This window comes from Pinus tabuliformis, chromosome 4_2 (assembly GCF_031772625.1).
Source record: "Pinus tabuliformis cultivar Carrire ecotype Pingquan chromosome 4_2, CPIR1, whole genome shotgun sequence".
Taxonomy (NCBI): domain Eukaryota; kingdom Viridiplantae; phylum Streptophyta; class Pinopsida; order Pinales; family Pinaceae; genus Pinus; species Pinus tabuliformis.
In genome coordinates, this window is record NC_142304.1 from 325,981,732 (window position 1) to 326,001,047 (window position 19,316).

The window sequence follows — 19,316 nt, forward strand, 5'->3', positions numbered from 1 at the left end:
TTTAGCCCACAGAAGATCTTGACTGTCGCAGAAAATTCATTAGTGTGCCATAGAGACTTCGATTATCTTCTTTGTTGGACTTCAATGTCTCAGATTCCAATCTTAGAGTTCGAACTTCTCTATGAATCCGTCCTTACTGTGCCAGAACAGAAACAATGAAAGATAGAGATAAAATTTAGTTTACCAACTAGGATGGAATCTTTCACTACCGAAATTGATAGGAGGAAAGGGGTCTTAAAACCCTTAGAGCCTCAGGTTCAAGAAAAACAGAGATAAATGATCAATCCTATGATGTCTCAAATGAATCTAACCCTCTTGTATTTATAGATTTCTTTGATGGGATTTTTCTCCTTAATTGATTGAGTGAAGTTCACACCACTTTGTATTTTTTGCCCAGCTGCTCCAAAACTTTCCCTCTGCTGCCCAAACATTAGGTATTTTGGGGTTTTCCCCTTTGTCAAGGACTATAGCCTATGGGGATCGATAGCCTGCTTCGTCTCTTGGGCAACTAATTTCTTGGGAACATTACAGTCCCCCTTTCTCGACATTGCTTGTCCTCGAGCAATGACAAGTTCTGCTGCTGCCCCCTTTGTTCTCCTTCCTTGATATTCAAAATCAGATCAGGTAGATGTTCAACCATTTTGATGACTTTTTGAAATTCATGTTCCTTTGTCATTGCAGCCCCCTTTTCATTTTGCCTTTCATATCCAAAACGAACTTCATGCACACGTACGACTTCTTCTAGTTCCTGCTGAAGAGACTGTTGCAAAGCTCTCTCGTTACTTTGAATAAATCCGTTGCCACTTGCACTCCCATTATCATGAGATGTAGCTTTTTGAGCCTTCAATAGTTTCTTCAACCTTTTAGAAGCTATGGCAGCCTCTTCAGTTTTCTGTTGAAGAACCATCTTCTGATGTTGATTTAAGACTTGAAGTTTATGCATCTCATACTCATTTCTCCTTCCCTCATTCTTAAGCTGAAAGAGCTCCTTCTTACGAGAAGCTGTCCAATGACGAGACTGTTCTGACTCTTTCTTTATCTTATATAGCAGTTGTATTTTATATGTCTTAATCCGCTGTATTTCTTCTTGAAGTCATTTTGCTGCTTAAAGCCAGGAGATTTTGTGCTTTAGAACTTGCACCTTAGCAGATGAGACATCTCCAGTACGATAACAAGGAAACTCAGCTTGCAAATGCTCAAACTGATTCCTTATTCTTTGCATCTCAGCAATTGTTGTGTCGCAATTTATAATGGCCCTGTTTGAAGTTGCAATATATGGCCTGTTTGAAACCTTCCTGTTTGAAATCATACTTGAACTAGATTCCAAAACTTTAAGGACACAACCTGGTCTAGCAGTCACTTTACCTTCATAACTGGCATCCTGGTCAAGTAGACAAAGTAATAAATCTAACTTTTGATATTCAGATTTAAATTTTATCTAGATATCTAGATATCTAGCCAACGAAGACACATCATTATCTATGTTTGATCTAAACGAGACTATGGAAATCTGAATCACTTCAATTATTGACAAAGACCCATCACCATGGCCTCCAACTATCCCACTTCTCTTCTTCTTCCTTCCTGCTGGATTTACAGATTGGAATCAAGACTGTAGGGTAAGCCCATGCCAGGCAATTGATTCAGTGACAAGCCGTGACAAAGTTGACATGACAAGTTCATTAATCACAGACTCCGAAGATGCAAAAGAATTAATTAACTCATTCATAGATAACTTGATCAACTTCTCCACATTTCTTAAACAATCAAGCATTTCTCCTTGCTCATTGATTCAGTGCTCCCAGCAGATAGTTTCCGAGCATTGTAAAATACTTCCAAGGTTACCCAATTCACAATATCTAACTTCAATTCCTTGAAAGAATATTTATCATGCGAAATTTTGTCCAGTACTTCCAGTGCTCCATCAAAAGGAAAATCCAAGTGTGCTTGCATATCTTTCTAGCAGTTGTTGCATTTCAGAATGACATCCTTCTGTTTCATGGACTTTCCTTTCCTCTGCATCCTTGATGTATCTCACACAATGAAGTGACAACTGAATCAAAAGAGGAAGAAGACATCTTCTCTGAACATTCCTCCTTGACTGTTTTTCTCTCATTAGTAGATGGTCCAAGTTCTCTTTCCTATGAATGGAGCCTCCTTCAAAAGGACCTGAAAGATAACATTCAGTGGGAGTCGGGACTTGGCTTCTTTATATCATTCTGACTTTGGTTCAGTTGCATTTCCAACTGCTCTATATGTGGTTTAATGTCTGCAGCTTTATAATCACAAATTGTTCTGTGCAATACCACTTGCAAACTTACTACTGTGATCTCTGCTGCCTTCTGAAGCTCATCAGGATATTTTTTTCTCCAACCTAGAAGAAGTGCTGTCATCAAGTCTCCAGTACCAGTAAAATATGCTGTTATTTTAGGCATTATGACCTTGAACTGTTCAGGGGGTTGTCCCTTAATTTTTTCATGACTGCCCACTAGAAACAGCATACTCTCTAGTTCCATGCTCGTTATCACTGCCTTTGTAGGGCCGGCATAATGAAGAGCTTTACAAGCTCTCAGAGCTTCGGCTTCAGAGGAAATACTGAAACCCGTCAATTTCTCCGCTTCAAATTGATTAGGAGTAAGCATTGAATGGGATCACCTTCCTCATCTGGATAACAATGTTCATGAGGTTTTCAACCTTTTTGTAGTTTATATGATCTTGTGCACTATCAAGTAATTTGGCTATAGAAAACTTATTCTTGATAGCCTGATAATAGGCTTGCTGATGAGAGCTCAATGTACAGTCCATAGTTACTTCCTTTTTATTGGTCAGTTCGGTGATCCCCTCTTTCTTGACTCGACACAACATGAAAAGCTTTAGGACAGCACGCTCAATCGACCAAGTGAATTTGTAAACTGGGGGCTTCTTCGTGGGCTGATTTTCTATTGTACCCATTGACTCGCTTTGTGACAATTCAGAAGCAGATGATATAACCATTGGGGCAGCATCATGTATGTTTGCTTCTGAGGAATTCCACTCTGATATATTGCCTTCGACCTTCCTATTATCTTCTAAGATTATATATTGCTTGTTGCCTTCTTCCCAGGCAATGGTATCCTCAGGCCGCCCTGGACATATTTTACCATTGCTTACACTGTCCAGCTGCCTTGATTCCCCTGAAATCTTAGCCTTTGGCATTGAATTGTGTTCAAGGTGAAACCCTGTAGATGGAAGATTTGTCATCACGCTATCAGAGGGTGTAATACTGTCTTTACCTTCCTCTATACCAAGAATACTTTATTCTCTCTTTCAGCGTTCAGCATATCTGGAATTTGAATGACATTGCTATCAAAAAGGGTGTCCCCTTCCTTGAGACGACCATTCTGTTCCCTTAGATTTAGCTGACTTATTTCATCTTTACCTTCAGCGCTGCTACCACTAGTCATGGTTTCCTCTTTAGGGTTTCCTGTCCTTTTAGGGGGATACAACCATGTCCATGCTTTTGCCTTTGCTTCAATTTCTCTTTTTTCAGGCTTGGGCTTATTATCCATATCATTTGGTCTGCCTTTCCTGCAAGTAGTCCAAAAATAATTCCATTTCCTTATACCTGTCTTCTGTTGGACGCTTTTATTATCAGGTTCAAGCGATTTTGTGTCCAAAGTACTTGGGAGTTTCCTAATTTCCTGCATTAGATTCTCTTCACAAGGGGTTTTGAGGGGCCGTAACCATTAAAACTTCCTTCAGACAGTGTGTAGCTGTGAGCATCAGCTTTTCGTCTTTATGCCTCCACAACCTGTATTCACCCAAGTTTGTTACTGCAGGAACCATAGCTGCTAGAGTCAATTGAGAAGGTGGCTGTTCCACCATTTGTAGTTGTGCTGACACCTCTTCCAATGAGTGAAGGACATCTTTGGATGGGGAGGAGAGTTGATCTCCTGCTCTAAAAAGTTCTCCTCCCATCATATTGTCATCCAGATTTGTAAGAGTGCTGGTCACTCACCCAAATAGTCTAGATTCCATTGCTAATCCTCAGGCTGGCAGGATTCCAGCTCTCATACCACTGTAGTGATCTAGCGTAATTCTGCCCTAGGGTTTCTTAGGGCACCAGGGTTTGAGAGCATTTTCCTCAGTTTAATTCAATACAATTAATGTACCCTTCAGTGAACAGTGCGGCTTCTCAATAATGCAATAATATCAATTAGATTCAATACAATAAACAATACAATATTATTGTTCAGCAGATCCACATATACTGTTATGCAATAGATCCAGTTCTTCAACCAAAAATTGCAGTAAATCCACAATACAATATGACTATTCAGCAATTACACATCATTATTGTCCCACAGATACACATACAGTATAATCTATGTGCAATAATGAGAAGGCAGAATTAATTGAACATAACAGTAGTACCCTAACCAGAGAATTGACTGATTCACAACTAGGAAAACGTTATGTGAGCTCTGGAGTCTGTATGGACTAGGGTGCCTCAGATCTGCACTTAAATCACTGCCTTCACATGCCTTGTTCCTGTACCTTTGCACTGATCTTGGTTCTAATGAAATTTCGGGTCTTTCTTGCTACAGGATCCGAGCTTCAAAGATTTATGGGCTACAAAAGGAACCTTCGCATATCTTACAGGACTGTACAGGAGGCTGTTTCTCCACAGAGGATGTATTTGACCTGCCCAAAATGTTTCAAACCAGCTTCGGAAGGCCTCTCCTTGCCTCACAATTTGGACTTCTTGCCCTAAACTTTAATTCGGTGCTGCAGACTTCGATTTTCAGCTCACAGAAGATCTCATCTGCCCCAGAAAATTTGTTAGCGTGCTACAAAGACTTTGATTATTTACTTTGCTGGACTTCAATGTCTCAAATTCCAATCTTAGTGTTGGAACTTCTTAGAGAGAATTTGTCCTTACTGTGCCAGAACATCAACAGTGAAAGATAGAGATAAAATTTAGTTTACCAACTAGGATGGAATCTTTCACCATCGAAATTGATAGGAGGGAAGAGGTCTAAAAACCCTCAGAGCCTCAGGCTCAAGAAAAACAGAGATAAATGATCAATCCATTGATGTCTGAAATGAATATAACCCTCTTGTATTTATAGATTTCTTTGAGGGGTTTTTTTGCCTAGTTGCCCCAAAACTTTCCTTCCACTACCCAAACATTGGGTATTTTTGGGCTTTCCCCTTTATCAAGGACTCTAGCTTACGGGGATCGATAGGCTACTTTATCTCTTGGGCAATTAATTTCTCCGGAACATTATATGCAATCCCCCAATCCTGAAATCTTGAAAACTGTTAAGTCTGCTGGATTTTGAGTGGGTTCTAAAATTCTACTTTCTCCTTATGAAATCCAATGAGGTTGGAACTACTCTTAAACATCTTGACACAATTAATGGTAATGTTAAAAAAGTGGCATTCTCCTTTATCTTTCATTTTCATTTTTTTATTTAATTTTTTAACATTACCATTAATTACATAGCATTAGTAGGGCTGTATGATTGAATGTGAGGCTGCCCTACTCATAAATTATTGTTTTAAAAAAAAATTGTGTTCCTAGGGTCCTTGGTGGCATTGTACGAAACTGGCCTGTTCAGTGAAAAAATGTCGGTTTGGTACCAAACTGGCCTTTTCTGGTCCTTGGCAATGGTTTGGACCAGTTTTGCTTGAAAATGGTTGGACCGGACAGTTCAGTTCTGTATGGTCTGGTTCTTATAGCACTGCTCCAAAGCACCTGGCTTGTGCTTCTTATTTGCCTCTCGTCAGCTGTACAATATTTGCGGGGTGGATGTTGGTTGGGGGGTGGGAACGGAACTCTTACCTCTTCTAGTCCCATCAGCCCGGGCAATGTCAGCTTGGTGTGTTGCTTCCTTGTATATTCAATCAACTCTTCTGGCCTTTGTTGCACTTTATCAGCCGTTAAGTCCATTTAAAATATGTGACTGTTTTCAAATGTAAGAGCCTTGGTAGATTTTCTCTCACAGGCCACGCTTAAATTCTTGGGACCCTCCACTAGGCAAGTCTGCCACTTTTTTTTTTTTTTTAAGTTTCGCGTGGTAGATCAACCTTACCTACACAATTGCTTTGGTCTAGATGACATACTGGCTGTCACTTTGGGGGAGGGGAATTACCTTTATACGTTTCACCAAAATCTGAGTATTGTCACAGCTGGCCTGAGTTGAGAATCGAGATCATACACTCAACAACAGGAAAAGTACCTGCAGTAGCTACTGGTGGGTTTAAACTTGTGAACTCCTGTAGTCTGAGGACCAGAGAAGGCCTGGATTACCAGCTGTGCTACAGGAACCCTGGCACCTGTGCAACTTAGTAACGTGTTTCCAAAGAGGATGGTCCTCTTCTTGAGTCATTGACTCATTCTCTGGATCTTGAAATTTCTTGAGGTTGTGGGGTTGCTTCCTTGGATGCATCAGTAGGATATTGAGAAGAAGCCATTGAAATTTGATGAGGAAGAAAAAGGAAGATTGTAAGAAAGTGAAGAAATCTGTTGCTGCCCACAAAAACGCCCTTCTTTCACAAAATTCCTTTAGCGACATATAAAAACAGCCTGTTCAAACAAGAGGGCACACAAAAGACTCTTGATGCCCACAAGTGACACCCACTCGCTCTTGTTGCTGCACATTTCTTCACACAAGAGTGAAGAATTGAGAGGTTATGGCCTGCATTTATAGAAGAAATATACTTTTTCGTTTTGTATTTTATTTGGGTCTGTTTAGGCCTTTTTTATCCTCTAGGTGCACATATAAAAACAGCTATCATTCAAACGAGTGCACACACAAAAAGACTCGTCCCTCAAAACCCACACCTGCTCTCTTATTGCTGCACACTTCGTTAACATGAGAGAATAAAAGAGAGATTAGGGCCTAGATTTAGAGAAGAAATATACTTTTCGGTTTTCAATTTTGTTTGGTGTCTGTTTAGGCCTTTTTTTATTATCCGATATTTCTTTTCATTTTTTGTTTTTGTGGGTCCCACAAGTCCCATAAATTGTAGGAAGGTAAAGAAAAACAGGGGCTAAAATGACCATTTAAGCCCAAAAATGTCTGGGAAACGTTGCTGTTTTGGGAACACATATCCCTCACCAAGGGTGTTTCTGGTAACTTAGATCTGGTGTTCTGTTCTTTCGGTTCAGAAGCCAATTCCAGAATCTAAACATTAGGATTGAAATTATCTTAATGTATCCTACTGTGGTCATGCTGGTTGCAATACCAATTCATGGCTTGCAAAAATATTAGTTGGATTACTGATGGTTACGAAATAAAAAATTATTTGGAAACACTATTATAGATGTTATGACAGTTTCAGATGTGAAACTATGAGCTTTGATGATGGTCATTGATTTATGTTCCATTCATGAACCTTAGAATCATTATAAATTGCATACATCCTTAGGTTTAATAGGATATTTCTACACATACATGGTTTTCCTACAAGAGCTTTTAGATTGCTTGATAGTTATCCCTTGTGGATGATGGATCAGATATTGTCTAACTTTTGCATCATCTCACTGTAAGCCTAGCCACCTGAAAATTGGGCTGTAAATAATGAAAATTGAAAACCCCAATGGAAACATATGAAGAAAGTGCCGACCATGTACTGTTCCTATGGTCAGTACATATTGTTTTGTAGTGTTAGTGGTACAGCCTCAGAAAATCAATGGGAGGAATCGGAGATGATATCAACAAAGTGCCAGCCATGTACTGTTCTTATGGTTGGTAGATATTGTTTGTATGGTGTTGGTGGTACCGCGAAAGATTCTTCCATGTACTTTTCATAAGCAAAATGTACCCTAAAGGGCACTGCAGTAAATGTGTGCAAATAATACCTGAGCTAAAGTATACATTCTTCACCATGTCGCAGAATGACATTATCAATTTTGGAGTTGGATTTTATTTTACTTTGTAATGATCTACTAATTATAAGTTATTAAATTATAATTGTGTTGTTTATGATTGTTTGCTGTATTTTATCTTCCGCTTTTATTGACGATTGGAATGCTATTCCGTGCTAGTGGATTGACAGAAGTCCATGGTGGTATTTTCAAATTTCTGATCCCGTGGTTCTTGTTAGTATTCTTTTGTTACTGCATATCTCATAAAAATTGGAACATATCTCAGAGAGAGTTTCCAAATAAGATATGACATAAGAATCCAAAGTCACAACTCCGATGAAGCAGTTGGGTGTTTCACAGCTGAACTGCATATTGATATCACTATAATTTGCAGTTTGATGAAATCAGAAATCTCTTTTAGATTGTATATGTTAAAATTGGCAACTAGGGCCAAACTCCATGTGGGTCATCTCATTTATGACAGCTGATATTTTTCCTAGATTCCTCTTGTCGAGAGGTGTAGGATTGATCTAAAGATCATCCGATTCCGACAAGTATTTATGGAGATATGAATTTATTTGTATTTACTTGACAAATTGTTAAGGTCGGCCGGCAGTTAAATGTGTGGCACACATGCCTAGTGAATCATATAAATACAAGAGAGGTTGATTCATTTTTTCATCATCTCATCTCACTCATTCTTCCCTCTCTCTCCTTAGCTTTGGGTTATACAAGAAGCAGCTCAAACGTGGGAAGGAGGAGGATGCATTAGGGAAAGGAGGACGACACAGAAGTTGCTGAAGGTCTCTTTGACCTGCGTTGACCAAGCGTTGACTCATCAAGGGTGTGGTTTTGGTGTGGCTGCCTCTCCTAGGCAGGCCACAGATTTTGGCACAAAAATCGAGGCAATCCGTCCACAAGTTTGACCAATGTTGACTGCCCTAGTTTTGGGCAGTAGGTTGACTTCAGTCAACAACAATGTGATTGTGTTTTTGGGGCTGTTCAAGGGTTGTTTCTTCAAGCTATTCGAGGGCTAGTTGATTGGAAATTGACCAAGCATATTGGAGGTCAATTTCAACTCGTTTGACCAAGTTTGACTTTGCTAATCTAGGGTTTGTTGTTGCTGATATGAAATTACAGAATTCTGATTTTGTACTATTTCTCTCTGCTGAACTATTGAAGATAAAAGAAGATTTGATCAAAGGGTTGCCCCGCATTGGGGTTTCTCCCTGGCTAGCCGCCACATCTTGTGTCTCTTGTCTTGGCTTGTTTTCTGTTGATCATTTAATGTTCTATCTGCACTTTACTTAATGTATATGTGATTGCTAGTCTGTGGCTAATAAGAAGAAAAGAAGTAAACTGCACTAATCATAGAACATACCATAATTTAACATGGTATCAGAGCTGAGGTGAAGACAAAGCCCAAGCAAGAGCAAGAGCAAGAGCAATTACTGAAGAGAAGGTTGGCAAGGCTATCCTAAAAAGTTCATGGGGTCCTCAACACTCTTCCCTGCCAAAGACAAGCTCCATGAGAACTCTGACCATCACGGATGGAAGATGTCTTTCGATCTGACTTTAGAAGATCAGGAAGTGTTGGACCATGTGAGAGGCAATACTGTTGCGCCTCCATCAAATGCATCTGCTGCTGCCAAAAGCAAGTGATCCAAGGGAGAAGTCAAAGCAAGGATGATTATTCGAGACTCTATCGACAAGCGCCTGGTGGCCTATGTTTCTGAGCTGACAACCTCCAAGGAAATCTACGATACACTGGTGAGTTTATTTAAAGTTAATGATGCAAATCAAGTTCCATTCCTTAGAAATGAGCTGAAGGAAATTAAGAAGGGTAAAGATGAGAGTATGCAAGCATATTTCTTAAGGATCACCGAGATCAAGAATGATCTTTTATCTATTAGGGAAGTAGTTCCTGATAGGGAAATGACTATCACAACTCTTGGAGGACTGCCACCTAAATGGTATATAGTTAGGACTACTCTTCTCAACAATAATGTCATCCCAGGATTTGAGGAATTGATGGCTAGATGTATTCAAGAAGAGACAAGGATGGAAGAGCAAGAAATGCCCACACTTAAAGGCCATCCCTCTGCCTTTTATTCTCATGTTAAAAGAAGAAACAATTATGGGGCTAAATCCAAAGGAAAGGCTGGACTTTAGGGTGGAAGAAAAGGTCGATGTTACAATTGCAACAAGATGGGCCACTATGAGAGGGAGTGCCATGATAAAAGGGACTCACACCATGATGATGACCAAAATCACTCTCAAGGCAATTAAAGGAATGGCAGGTCCAATGGCAGAGGTAAAAGAAACGTTGGAAATCAAGGAAGAGGACAACCCTTCAAGAAGGCAAGAAACTCCAGGTATGAATCTAATGTTGTTAACAATAAGCAAGATGAATATTGTCTACTAGTGGCTCTCTCTATTACTGCTCCCACGGCCTCGCTAGGAAATTGGCTACAAAGAAGTTCTCTCCAATATGATAGAAAAGGAGATCAACCTGGAAATTGTTTTGGGGACAACGCAAAATATCCCGTGAAAGGCGTAGGGAATGTCACTCTTCAGTTGAATCAGGGTAATACAATTCATTTGCAAAAAGTGTTATATGTACTTGATCTCAAAAAGAACCTGGTGTCCGTTTCGGCAATGGAGGATAAAGGCTACAAGGTAACTTTCATTGATGGCAAGGTACGTCTATGGAAAAAGAATTTTAAGGAAGCTTTCACTCTTGGGTTTTGAGTAAATTCATTATATCAGGTCGAAGGAATTCCGCTGGGTGTCATGTCTTTTGACACATCACTTCAGTCCGAACTATATGGCATCGGAGGTTTGCTCACCTTTATTATAAAGCTCTACCCAATGCAAGACAAATGGTGACAGGGATGCCCGAGTTCCAAGTAGAGCAAGAAGGTGTATGTCCTGGATGTGCCGAAGGGAAGCTCAAAAGGGGACCATTCCCCTCAAGCCAAAGCAAGACCTCCGATATATTGCAGTTGGTTCACTCAAACATATCTGGTATGATGCCTGTGAACTCTTTGGGAGGATATCTATATTACCTTACTTTTACAGATGATTATTCTCACAAGACCTGAATATACTTCTTGAAAAAGAAGGATGAAGTGTTCACTTGGTTTCGTCAATTCAAAGCCTTGATTGAGAATCAAACCAAGAAGAAGATCAAGATCTCAAGGAGTGATAATGGGACTGAGTATGAATCCAATGAGTTCCATGACTTTTGCAAAGAGTCTGGCATTAAGAGGGAGACTACAACACCATATACTTCTGAGTAGAACGGTGTGGCGGAAAGGAAGAATCCTACGAAAGTGGAAGCTGCCCGTGCTATGCTTCCTAATTAAAGACTTCCAAAGTTTCTATGGGCCGACGCTGCGAATACTGCTGTATATGTACAAAATTGATGCCTTCATCAAACATTGGTTTCCAAGACTCCGAAGAGATGTTCACTAGTAAGAAACCTGACGTATCTCATTTTAGAATTTTTGGAAGTTCGGTATATTCTCATGTGCCGAAGGAGAAGAGGAATAAATTGGGTGCATCTGGAAAGAAAGGAATCTTCGTGGGTTATAGCGAAAACACTAAGGGTTATAGAATCTATGTGGCTAGTCAAAGGGAAATCGAAATTAGCCATGATGTCACCTTTGACGAAGATATGGCTCTTAGCAAAGTTGACAGTCTTCCTACTCAAAGGGGATCTAAAGAAGCTGACACCAGGGAACCAAAAGAAAAGGAAGATGAGACGATGCTTGATGTGGAAGAACTTATGGATCTTATTGATCCCCCTTTGCAAGAGCCTTCCTCTTCTAGGAAGAGGTCTTCATGGCTTAGGGGGACACTTGGTGATGTTGAAGGGCATGTTGCACCTAGGGGAACCTTCTGGGAAAGTAAGAAGTCGACCAGGTATTAGGGATACTTGAGCATCATGAGCATGATCATCCAAAATGAGCCTTCGTCATTTGCAGAAGCTGTCAAGCATCAAATATGGAAAGATGCTATGACTGAGGAATATGAGTCCATCATGAAAAACGATGTCTGGGATGTGGTCCCCAAACCCCAGGACAAAGCAGTTGTCACTTCGAAATGGCTTTACAAGATAAAGCATGCAGTTGATGGAAGTGCAGAAAAGTATAAGGCTCGTTTTGTCACTCGTGTCTTCTCTCAGAAGGAAGGTATAGACTATGACGAGATATTTGCACCTGTTGCCTGATATACCACCATCCGCTCGATCATAGCCCTTGCTGCTTCGCAAGGATGGAACCTACATCAGATGGATGTCAAGACCGCATTCTTGCATGGTTCGATCAAAGAGGAGGTTTATGTGGAGCAACCCGAAGGATCTGAGATTCATGATCGAGAATCTCATGTGTGCAGGTTGAAGAAGGCCCTCTATGGGCTGAAGCAAGCACCCCGAGTGTGGTATGAGAGAATCGATAGCTACTTGATGAAGCTGGGATTCACTAGGAGTGAAGCCGACCCTAACCTTTACTTTAATGTTGAAGATGACAATCCTCTCATATTGGTGCTGTACGTTGACGACCTCTTTCTAATAGATGCAAAGCCTCTCATTCACAAATGTAAGAGGGAGTTGGCTTCTGAATTTGAGATGAAGGACCTAGGACTGATGCACTATTTCCTAGGACTAGAAGTTTGGCAGAAGCCAGGGGAGATTTTCTATGTCAAGGAAAATATGTGGTGAAGATATTGGAGATATTCGATATGGTGGACTGCAAGCGCGTGACTACCTCGATGGAGCTTGACTTCAAGAAGTTAAGCGGTAGTGCTGCCAGACCCATTTTACGAAATGCTACCAAGTATCGTCAACTCATTAGAGCATTGATGTTCTTGGTGAACTCTCGTTCGGGTATATGTTTTGCAGTCAACACGTTGAGTCAACATATGGTTGAGCCTCACCACTCACATTGGATTGGTGCCAAGAATCTGTTGAGATATCTTTGTGGCACAATCACTCATCGGTTGAGATACACTGTCGGAGATGTGAGACTACATGGATATACTGACGCTGATTGGGCAGGCAGTTTGGTGGACCGAAAGAACACTTCTGGGTGTTGTTTCTCTTTGGGATCTGCCTCGATATCCTGGATGAGTAGGAAGCAGAAGTCGGTGGCTTTGAGCACCGCTGAGGCAGAGTACATTGCTGCTAGTATGGCCTCTTGTGAAGCGGTCTGGTTGTGAAAGCTCTTCAGTGAGCTGTTTGGATTTACATTGGATACCACCGTGATCTTGTGTGACAGCAGAGCGAGATTCGTTTATCAGAGAATCCCGTATTTCATGATCGCTCCAAGCATATCGATATTAGGTACCACTATATTTGGGATATGGTGCAACGGGGAGCAATAAGGCTCCAACATATCGGTACAAATGAACAGGTCGCTGACATTTTCACAAAGCCCCTGGGAAAGGTCAAATTCTTGACTTTCTGAGAACGACTTGGTGTCGTTCAGAGACCCTCGTATGAGGATGGAGAATGATGTATTGAGCTCTCGGAGCTCCAGGGGGCGTGGGGTACTTGGAGCGACATGCGACCACATGGCGACTCACCATCCCCTGGTGGTGCACTATGTACAGGGTGAAAGGTTCGACCTTCCCTTGTGACACCTCGTGGCAACTGTGGAACAGTATGATTAGTTCTCTTGTGGGCTAAGATGATTAGTTCTCCATTGTAACTATGGAACATGATAATTAGTTCTCTGTGATGACTATGGAACATGATGATTAGTTCTCCTATGGGCTAGGATGATTAGTTCTCCGTGGCAACTGTGTAACATGATGATTAGTTCTCCTGTGGGCCAGGATGATTAGTTCTCCATTGGTGACTGTTGGACAAGATGATTCGTTCTCCTGTGGACGAGATGATTAGTTCTCTTGTGGAGGCATCCTACCCATGCAGTCTGGGACTCATGGGAAGTACCTCTCGTCTGATCAATGAGTAGGGAAATGGGGTTAGGGACCATTAGTAGTACTATCGATGGACGCATCGTTTTATCTATTGTACTCCCTATGCTAGGATGACCTCCATTGATCTGAGATCAATGATACTGATCTGGGATCAGTGAGAGTGGTATGACACACTCTGAGACTGACTTCGGGTCAGTGGAGGATGGTATGATACAAACTCGATTATTTCTTCTTCTTCATAGTTCGAGCAGAGCAGGGCCAAGCAGTGCAGGGTAGTGCATTTGATGGCTGGGATAGTAGCCACTGTGAGACGGATTGTAGATGGAGTTCTCGTAGTTGAGAGGGAGTGTTAAAATTGGCAAATAGGGCCAAACTCCATGTGGGTCACCTCATTTATGACAACGGATATTTTTCCTAGATTCCTCTTGTCGAGAGGTGTAGGATTGATCTAAAGATCATCCGATTCCGACAAGTATTTATGGAGATATGAATTTGTTTGTATTTACTTGACAAATTGTCAAGGTCGGCCAACAGTTAAATGTGTGGCACACATGCCTAGTGAATCATATAAATACAAGAGAGGTTGATTCATTTTCTCATCATTTCATCTCACTCATTCTTCCCTCTCTCCTTAGCTTTGGGTTATACAAGGAGCAACTCACACATGGGAAGGAGGACGCATAAGGGCAAGGGGGATGCAGAAGCTGCTAAAGGTCTCTTTGACCTGCGTTGACCAAGCGTTGAGTCATCAAGGGTGCGGTTTTGGTGTGGCTGCTGATGAGCCCCAAATTTGGTAACATTTTGGGCTCATTTGGCCTCACTACCCTTGCTCAACCCTTCATTTTTCACGACTTATGCATCATTTTTTAGTATATTTATGTTATTTGTACGAATGAAGGACAGTCACTATTCCTAGGTGGCTAATACATGTTTATTTCAGGTTTTTTTGACATTAAATGGAGCAAAACTACGCAGATGAAGGCTAGGAGACAGCCAAGGTGGCATTGAGGTTTTGTACGGAGGTTGTCCACGCCATTGAATGGCCTTCCTCGTGATCTCCACCCACAACTCCGAGCTCCAACAGCTATCACCACCGAGCTAGAAGGCAGCCAACGGATTCTAAGGGAACAACAGTTTACTTTTAGTTGGTCAGCCAAGCCCCACTAATTTAGGAGGCCAGCTTGGCCCTCATAATGTATAAATATTGAGGCTGTAGCCTTCGGAAAAAAACTTTTGAACCTTTGTTGCAGATTCTGAATTACGAGCTATAGCTCTGTTTTGCTTTTTGTAAGCCATTTTTGGCATGTTATGAGACTGATGACTATTATCTTTTAATAAAAGGCAGGCAGATTTGAGTTCAATTCTGAGTTCTTAGAGGAGCTATAGCTCTCAGGGTTGGGCCCAACCTGAGAGCAATAGACCTCCTTTCTTTGTATTGTTACTTTTCTTTCAGCATTGTATTTCTTTCCCTTTACATGCATTTGGAAACACAGTTTGCTGAGTTGAATTTCTTGATGTGATTAAGTAGGTTAGTTTTATGGATAAAGTTGCTTTCAATAGTTTAGATTAGAGTAAGGAGATTAGAGTTAATCAGAGCTTCAAAAAAGGTTGATTGCACACTCACTTCCACCTCTGTTTAGAGATTGGGAGTGCAGATCGTGCCAACTACCAAAAACACAGTTTTACATGCAAGCTTTAACGTAATATTTCCGTTTGTAGAAGTGTCCATGCATTTAGATCTTGAGCACTAACTCTTTGTTTCAGCACCATGCACGATTTTCCCTTAAAAACGACATTGCTGTTCTTTGGTTTTTAATAAAACAGTTAGAGTAGGTTGATGACATTTCGGTTATACGCAAGACAGGGGTGATTTGTTTCATTTACACTGCGCAGCACCACTCCATCGTTTCCTTATCCTTCTAAGCCGTACCTAGGCCATCTAATTATTTCCCAGTTAGATCATTTGCCTCCCAACTCTTCTATTATCCACGTTGTTTTATCTTTTCGGCCTTCCATTGCCTCTACCCTCCTCTAGACCAACCAGCTTTACACACCCCCTCTCCATCTCACCTCTTTGTCCATAAGCCATTACAAGCTCCCCTCCTACCTCCCTATCCACCCACACAGCTCATTCACTCATCCATCACCCAAAACTCCGATTGCAGAACATCCTGTAGAAATTACGGGACTTCCTGTAGAAATCCTGAACTTCCTGTAGAATCCCCTGCAGACATCCTGTAGAAGCTTGCAAACACGGTTGTCAGGCATCTGAACTTTGTGAACTTCTGTGGAATGATGTTAGGGATCCCTTGGACCCTCTCAGAAGTCCTCCTGACCTTTTCCAAGCCTTCCTCCCCTTGATCTACCCCTGCACAGTCAAGACCCAGTAAGAAGCACAGTCATAATAACTCCAACAACTTGAGCAAAAATACAAAAACATGTTCTCTTCAGATGAAAGTAGTTTAGACACATGCATCTCATCTCATTAGAAGTAATGGCATCACTTTTAGAAGTTGCATTCCCACCATTGCATCATAAGGATTAAGCTGGTTGAATTAGGGTTTATTAGGGTTTCCATGTTTTGTTGGCTTTCAGTTCATTCTTGCAAAGTAGGTTAATTTCCTTTGAGATAGCTTTCGTTCATCATTTAAAAAGCTTCTTCTGAGAACATATAGAAGTTGGCTTGAGTCCTAGCGGACTTGTGCCAGCTGACCAAGTGACAACTGCGACAAGAGCTAGTACTTGTGCATACAGCACCGTCGCTTCCAAGTTTGTTACGAACTACCGGGTTGATAAAATTAGAGAAGGAAGCTCCAGGAGTTGTAGCATTATTGCTACAATACTGGAGCCCACCAGCTGCCTCTCTTAGACAAGTCGCAGATTTTGGCACAAAAATCGAGGCAATCCGTCCACAAGTTTGACCAACGTTGACTGCCCTAGTTTTGGGCAGTAGGTTGACTTCAGTCAACAGTAGTTTGACTGTGTTTTTGGGGCTGTTCAAGGGTTGTTTCTTCAAGCTGTTAGAGGGCTAGTTGATCGGAAATTGACCAAGCATATTGGAGGTCAATTTCAACTCATTTGACCAAGTTTGACTTTGCTGATCTAGGGTTTGCTGCTGCTGATATAAAATTACAGAATTCTGATTTTGTACTATTTCTCTCTGCTGAACTATTGAAGATAACAGAATATTTGATCAAAGGGTTTCTCCGCATTGGGGTTTGCCCTTGGTTAGCCATCACATATTGTGTCTCTTGTCTTGGCTTGTTTTCTGTTGATCATTTAATGTTCTATCTGCACTTTGCTTAATGTATATGTGATTGCTAATCTGTGGCTAATAAGGAGAAAAGAAGTAAACTGCTCTAAGCATAGAACATACCATAATTTAACAGTATAACATTTAAAAAGCTGGTTTCTAGTGTCAAAACAGATTTGAGCTCAGAGTTGAATTGTTGGAGTTGCATCTTGTTCAACCAATACTTAAGTTTTGGGTATAAAGAAGTTCTAGTCTTTATCATTGCAAGTGAGCATTGAAATTAGTTGTTGGTTTGGAACATACGAAGGGGAAATTTTAAGTAACATATTTTAATTCAAATTTGTGTAAGTCCATCTTTCGATCTTCCAACGGAAGTTTGAGTGTATTATTTGGCCGGAAGGGGTTCAGGGATCCATTGATTATCTAATGTCCACATCTAACCATTTAGATGTTATATATCTTGAAGATTTCCAAATATTGCATTTCATTGCGATTGATTTCCTTAGAAAGTAGCTGAAGAAAACAAAAATTATGTGAGCGTGCAGATCAAATCATTACAAAATACAAGATCTGGTTAAAAGCACACATTACAATAAAATTGGATCAAATATTTGAACTGAATTCTTAAAAAAATATCAGGTCAATTATTTAAAAGCATCGGAGTCCGATTATAGAACATTGGTATAGCCATGTCCATTGTAGATCAGGAAACCATGAATTTCAGATGAAGGTTCTAAGAGCATTATTTCAATAAATATTGAAGGAAAGAAGACCAACATACTATAGAAATGATTACGATTACGAGGCAGCGGAGCAAGAGCATTATTTTAATAAATATTAAAAAGCAGAAGGCTAACATACCTGAGAAATGATTACGAGGCAGCCTAGCGATAACATTGTTTCAATAATATTGAAGAATAGAATGCCAATATACTCCAGAAATGATTACTTGGCAGCCTAGCATCATGCTGCATAAAATGCTGTTCATTACCCCGTAGCAGAAACTTAGAATAGTATCTTCCAGAAATTACTAATTATAGTAAACTTTGGATTTTATATGTGGTTTCATTTTTTCCCTTTCCCTCTTGTTAGCAGATTGTTGAAGATAGGGGTCAATAACCCAAAACAAGTAGAAGCACATCACATTAAAGATCGATGCGAGTGGTGGGTACCCTCGTACCCAATTGAACATTAATATCATATACACGAGTGAGTTACAGTTTTGGTGAGAACAGTTAATATGTACTGTGCTAGATTATTGATCCTTAGCCTTAAAAATCATTGTGGAATAATGGGTACCCAATTGAACATTAATATCATATACACGAGTGAGTTACAGTTTTGGTGAGAACATTTAGTATGTGCTAGTGCTAGATTATTGATCCTTAGCCTTAAAAATCATTGTGGAATAATTAGTCACTCACTAATATTATATATGAGATCAATTACCATTAAGGAATATAATGTCAAGATTAACTACTACCGCATGAATTGTCAATGCGCTATAATTGCTCACGAAGGGTGAATCATAAATAATTTAAATGATTACTAAGGGGCCACAAAAATGCACTTATGCACCATTCTACCACCAGTCCCATTCAAACTTAGAAATAAAGACAAGGCAGAACAATAGTGTGTTTGAGCAAGTATCATATCGCATCACCCTCCATTAGTATGCTCTTGGGAAAGAGGTGGTAAGAAGGAAATTAGCCAAATAAACATCATGATAATCCTCCAATAATGTTTAATTGGGAAAGGAATAAAATTATAACCCACACCTGGAACATCAGGACTGCAACAATGAGTGGGGAAGAAGCTTTCAATGGGGAGTTAATTGGCCACATTGTAGCCTCACAGAGAATTTCACTTCAACCTCTTTGTAGTTGGCAAAGAAAAGATGACCTGCTACAACAATGTAGCCTCTAAAAACACCTTCGCACAACCTCTTTGAAATTGTTGAAACAAAAGGCATGTAAATGCAAATTCAAGTGCAAAGGAACATATGCCCAAGTGATGAGAAAGAAATTAAATTCCACAATGTTTTCAAAGAACAATGCCCAAATATAACATAGAAGGTGGTAAAGACCGTGCTTGTGCTGAAAGTGATTGGATGAAGATGCTTGTAGGGCAAGACTGTTGAATATCCAACAAGATTGGTTCAAACAAGCAAATCAAGAACTTGACCATGTGCTCATGAAGGTCAAAGGGCTCGACAAATGCTTTAAATATCATATGCAATAAGGTGGTGTTGATGTTAGATTATAT

The 19,316-nt window shown here is 40.4% G+C and overlaps 1 pseudogene; it reads right to left on the reverse strand.

The window, feature by feature from the left end:
* Positions 1 to 2,183: 2,183 nt before the first annotated feature.
* Positions 2,184 to 19,316, reverse strand: part of LOC149169272 (pyridoxal kinase-like) — a 29,713-nt pseudogene continuing 12,580 nt past the window's right edge.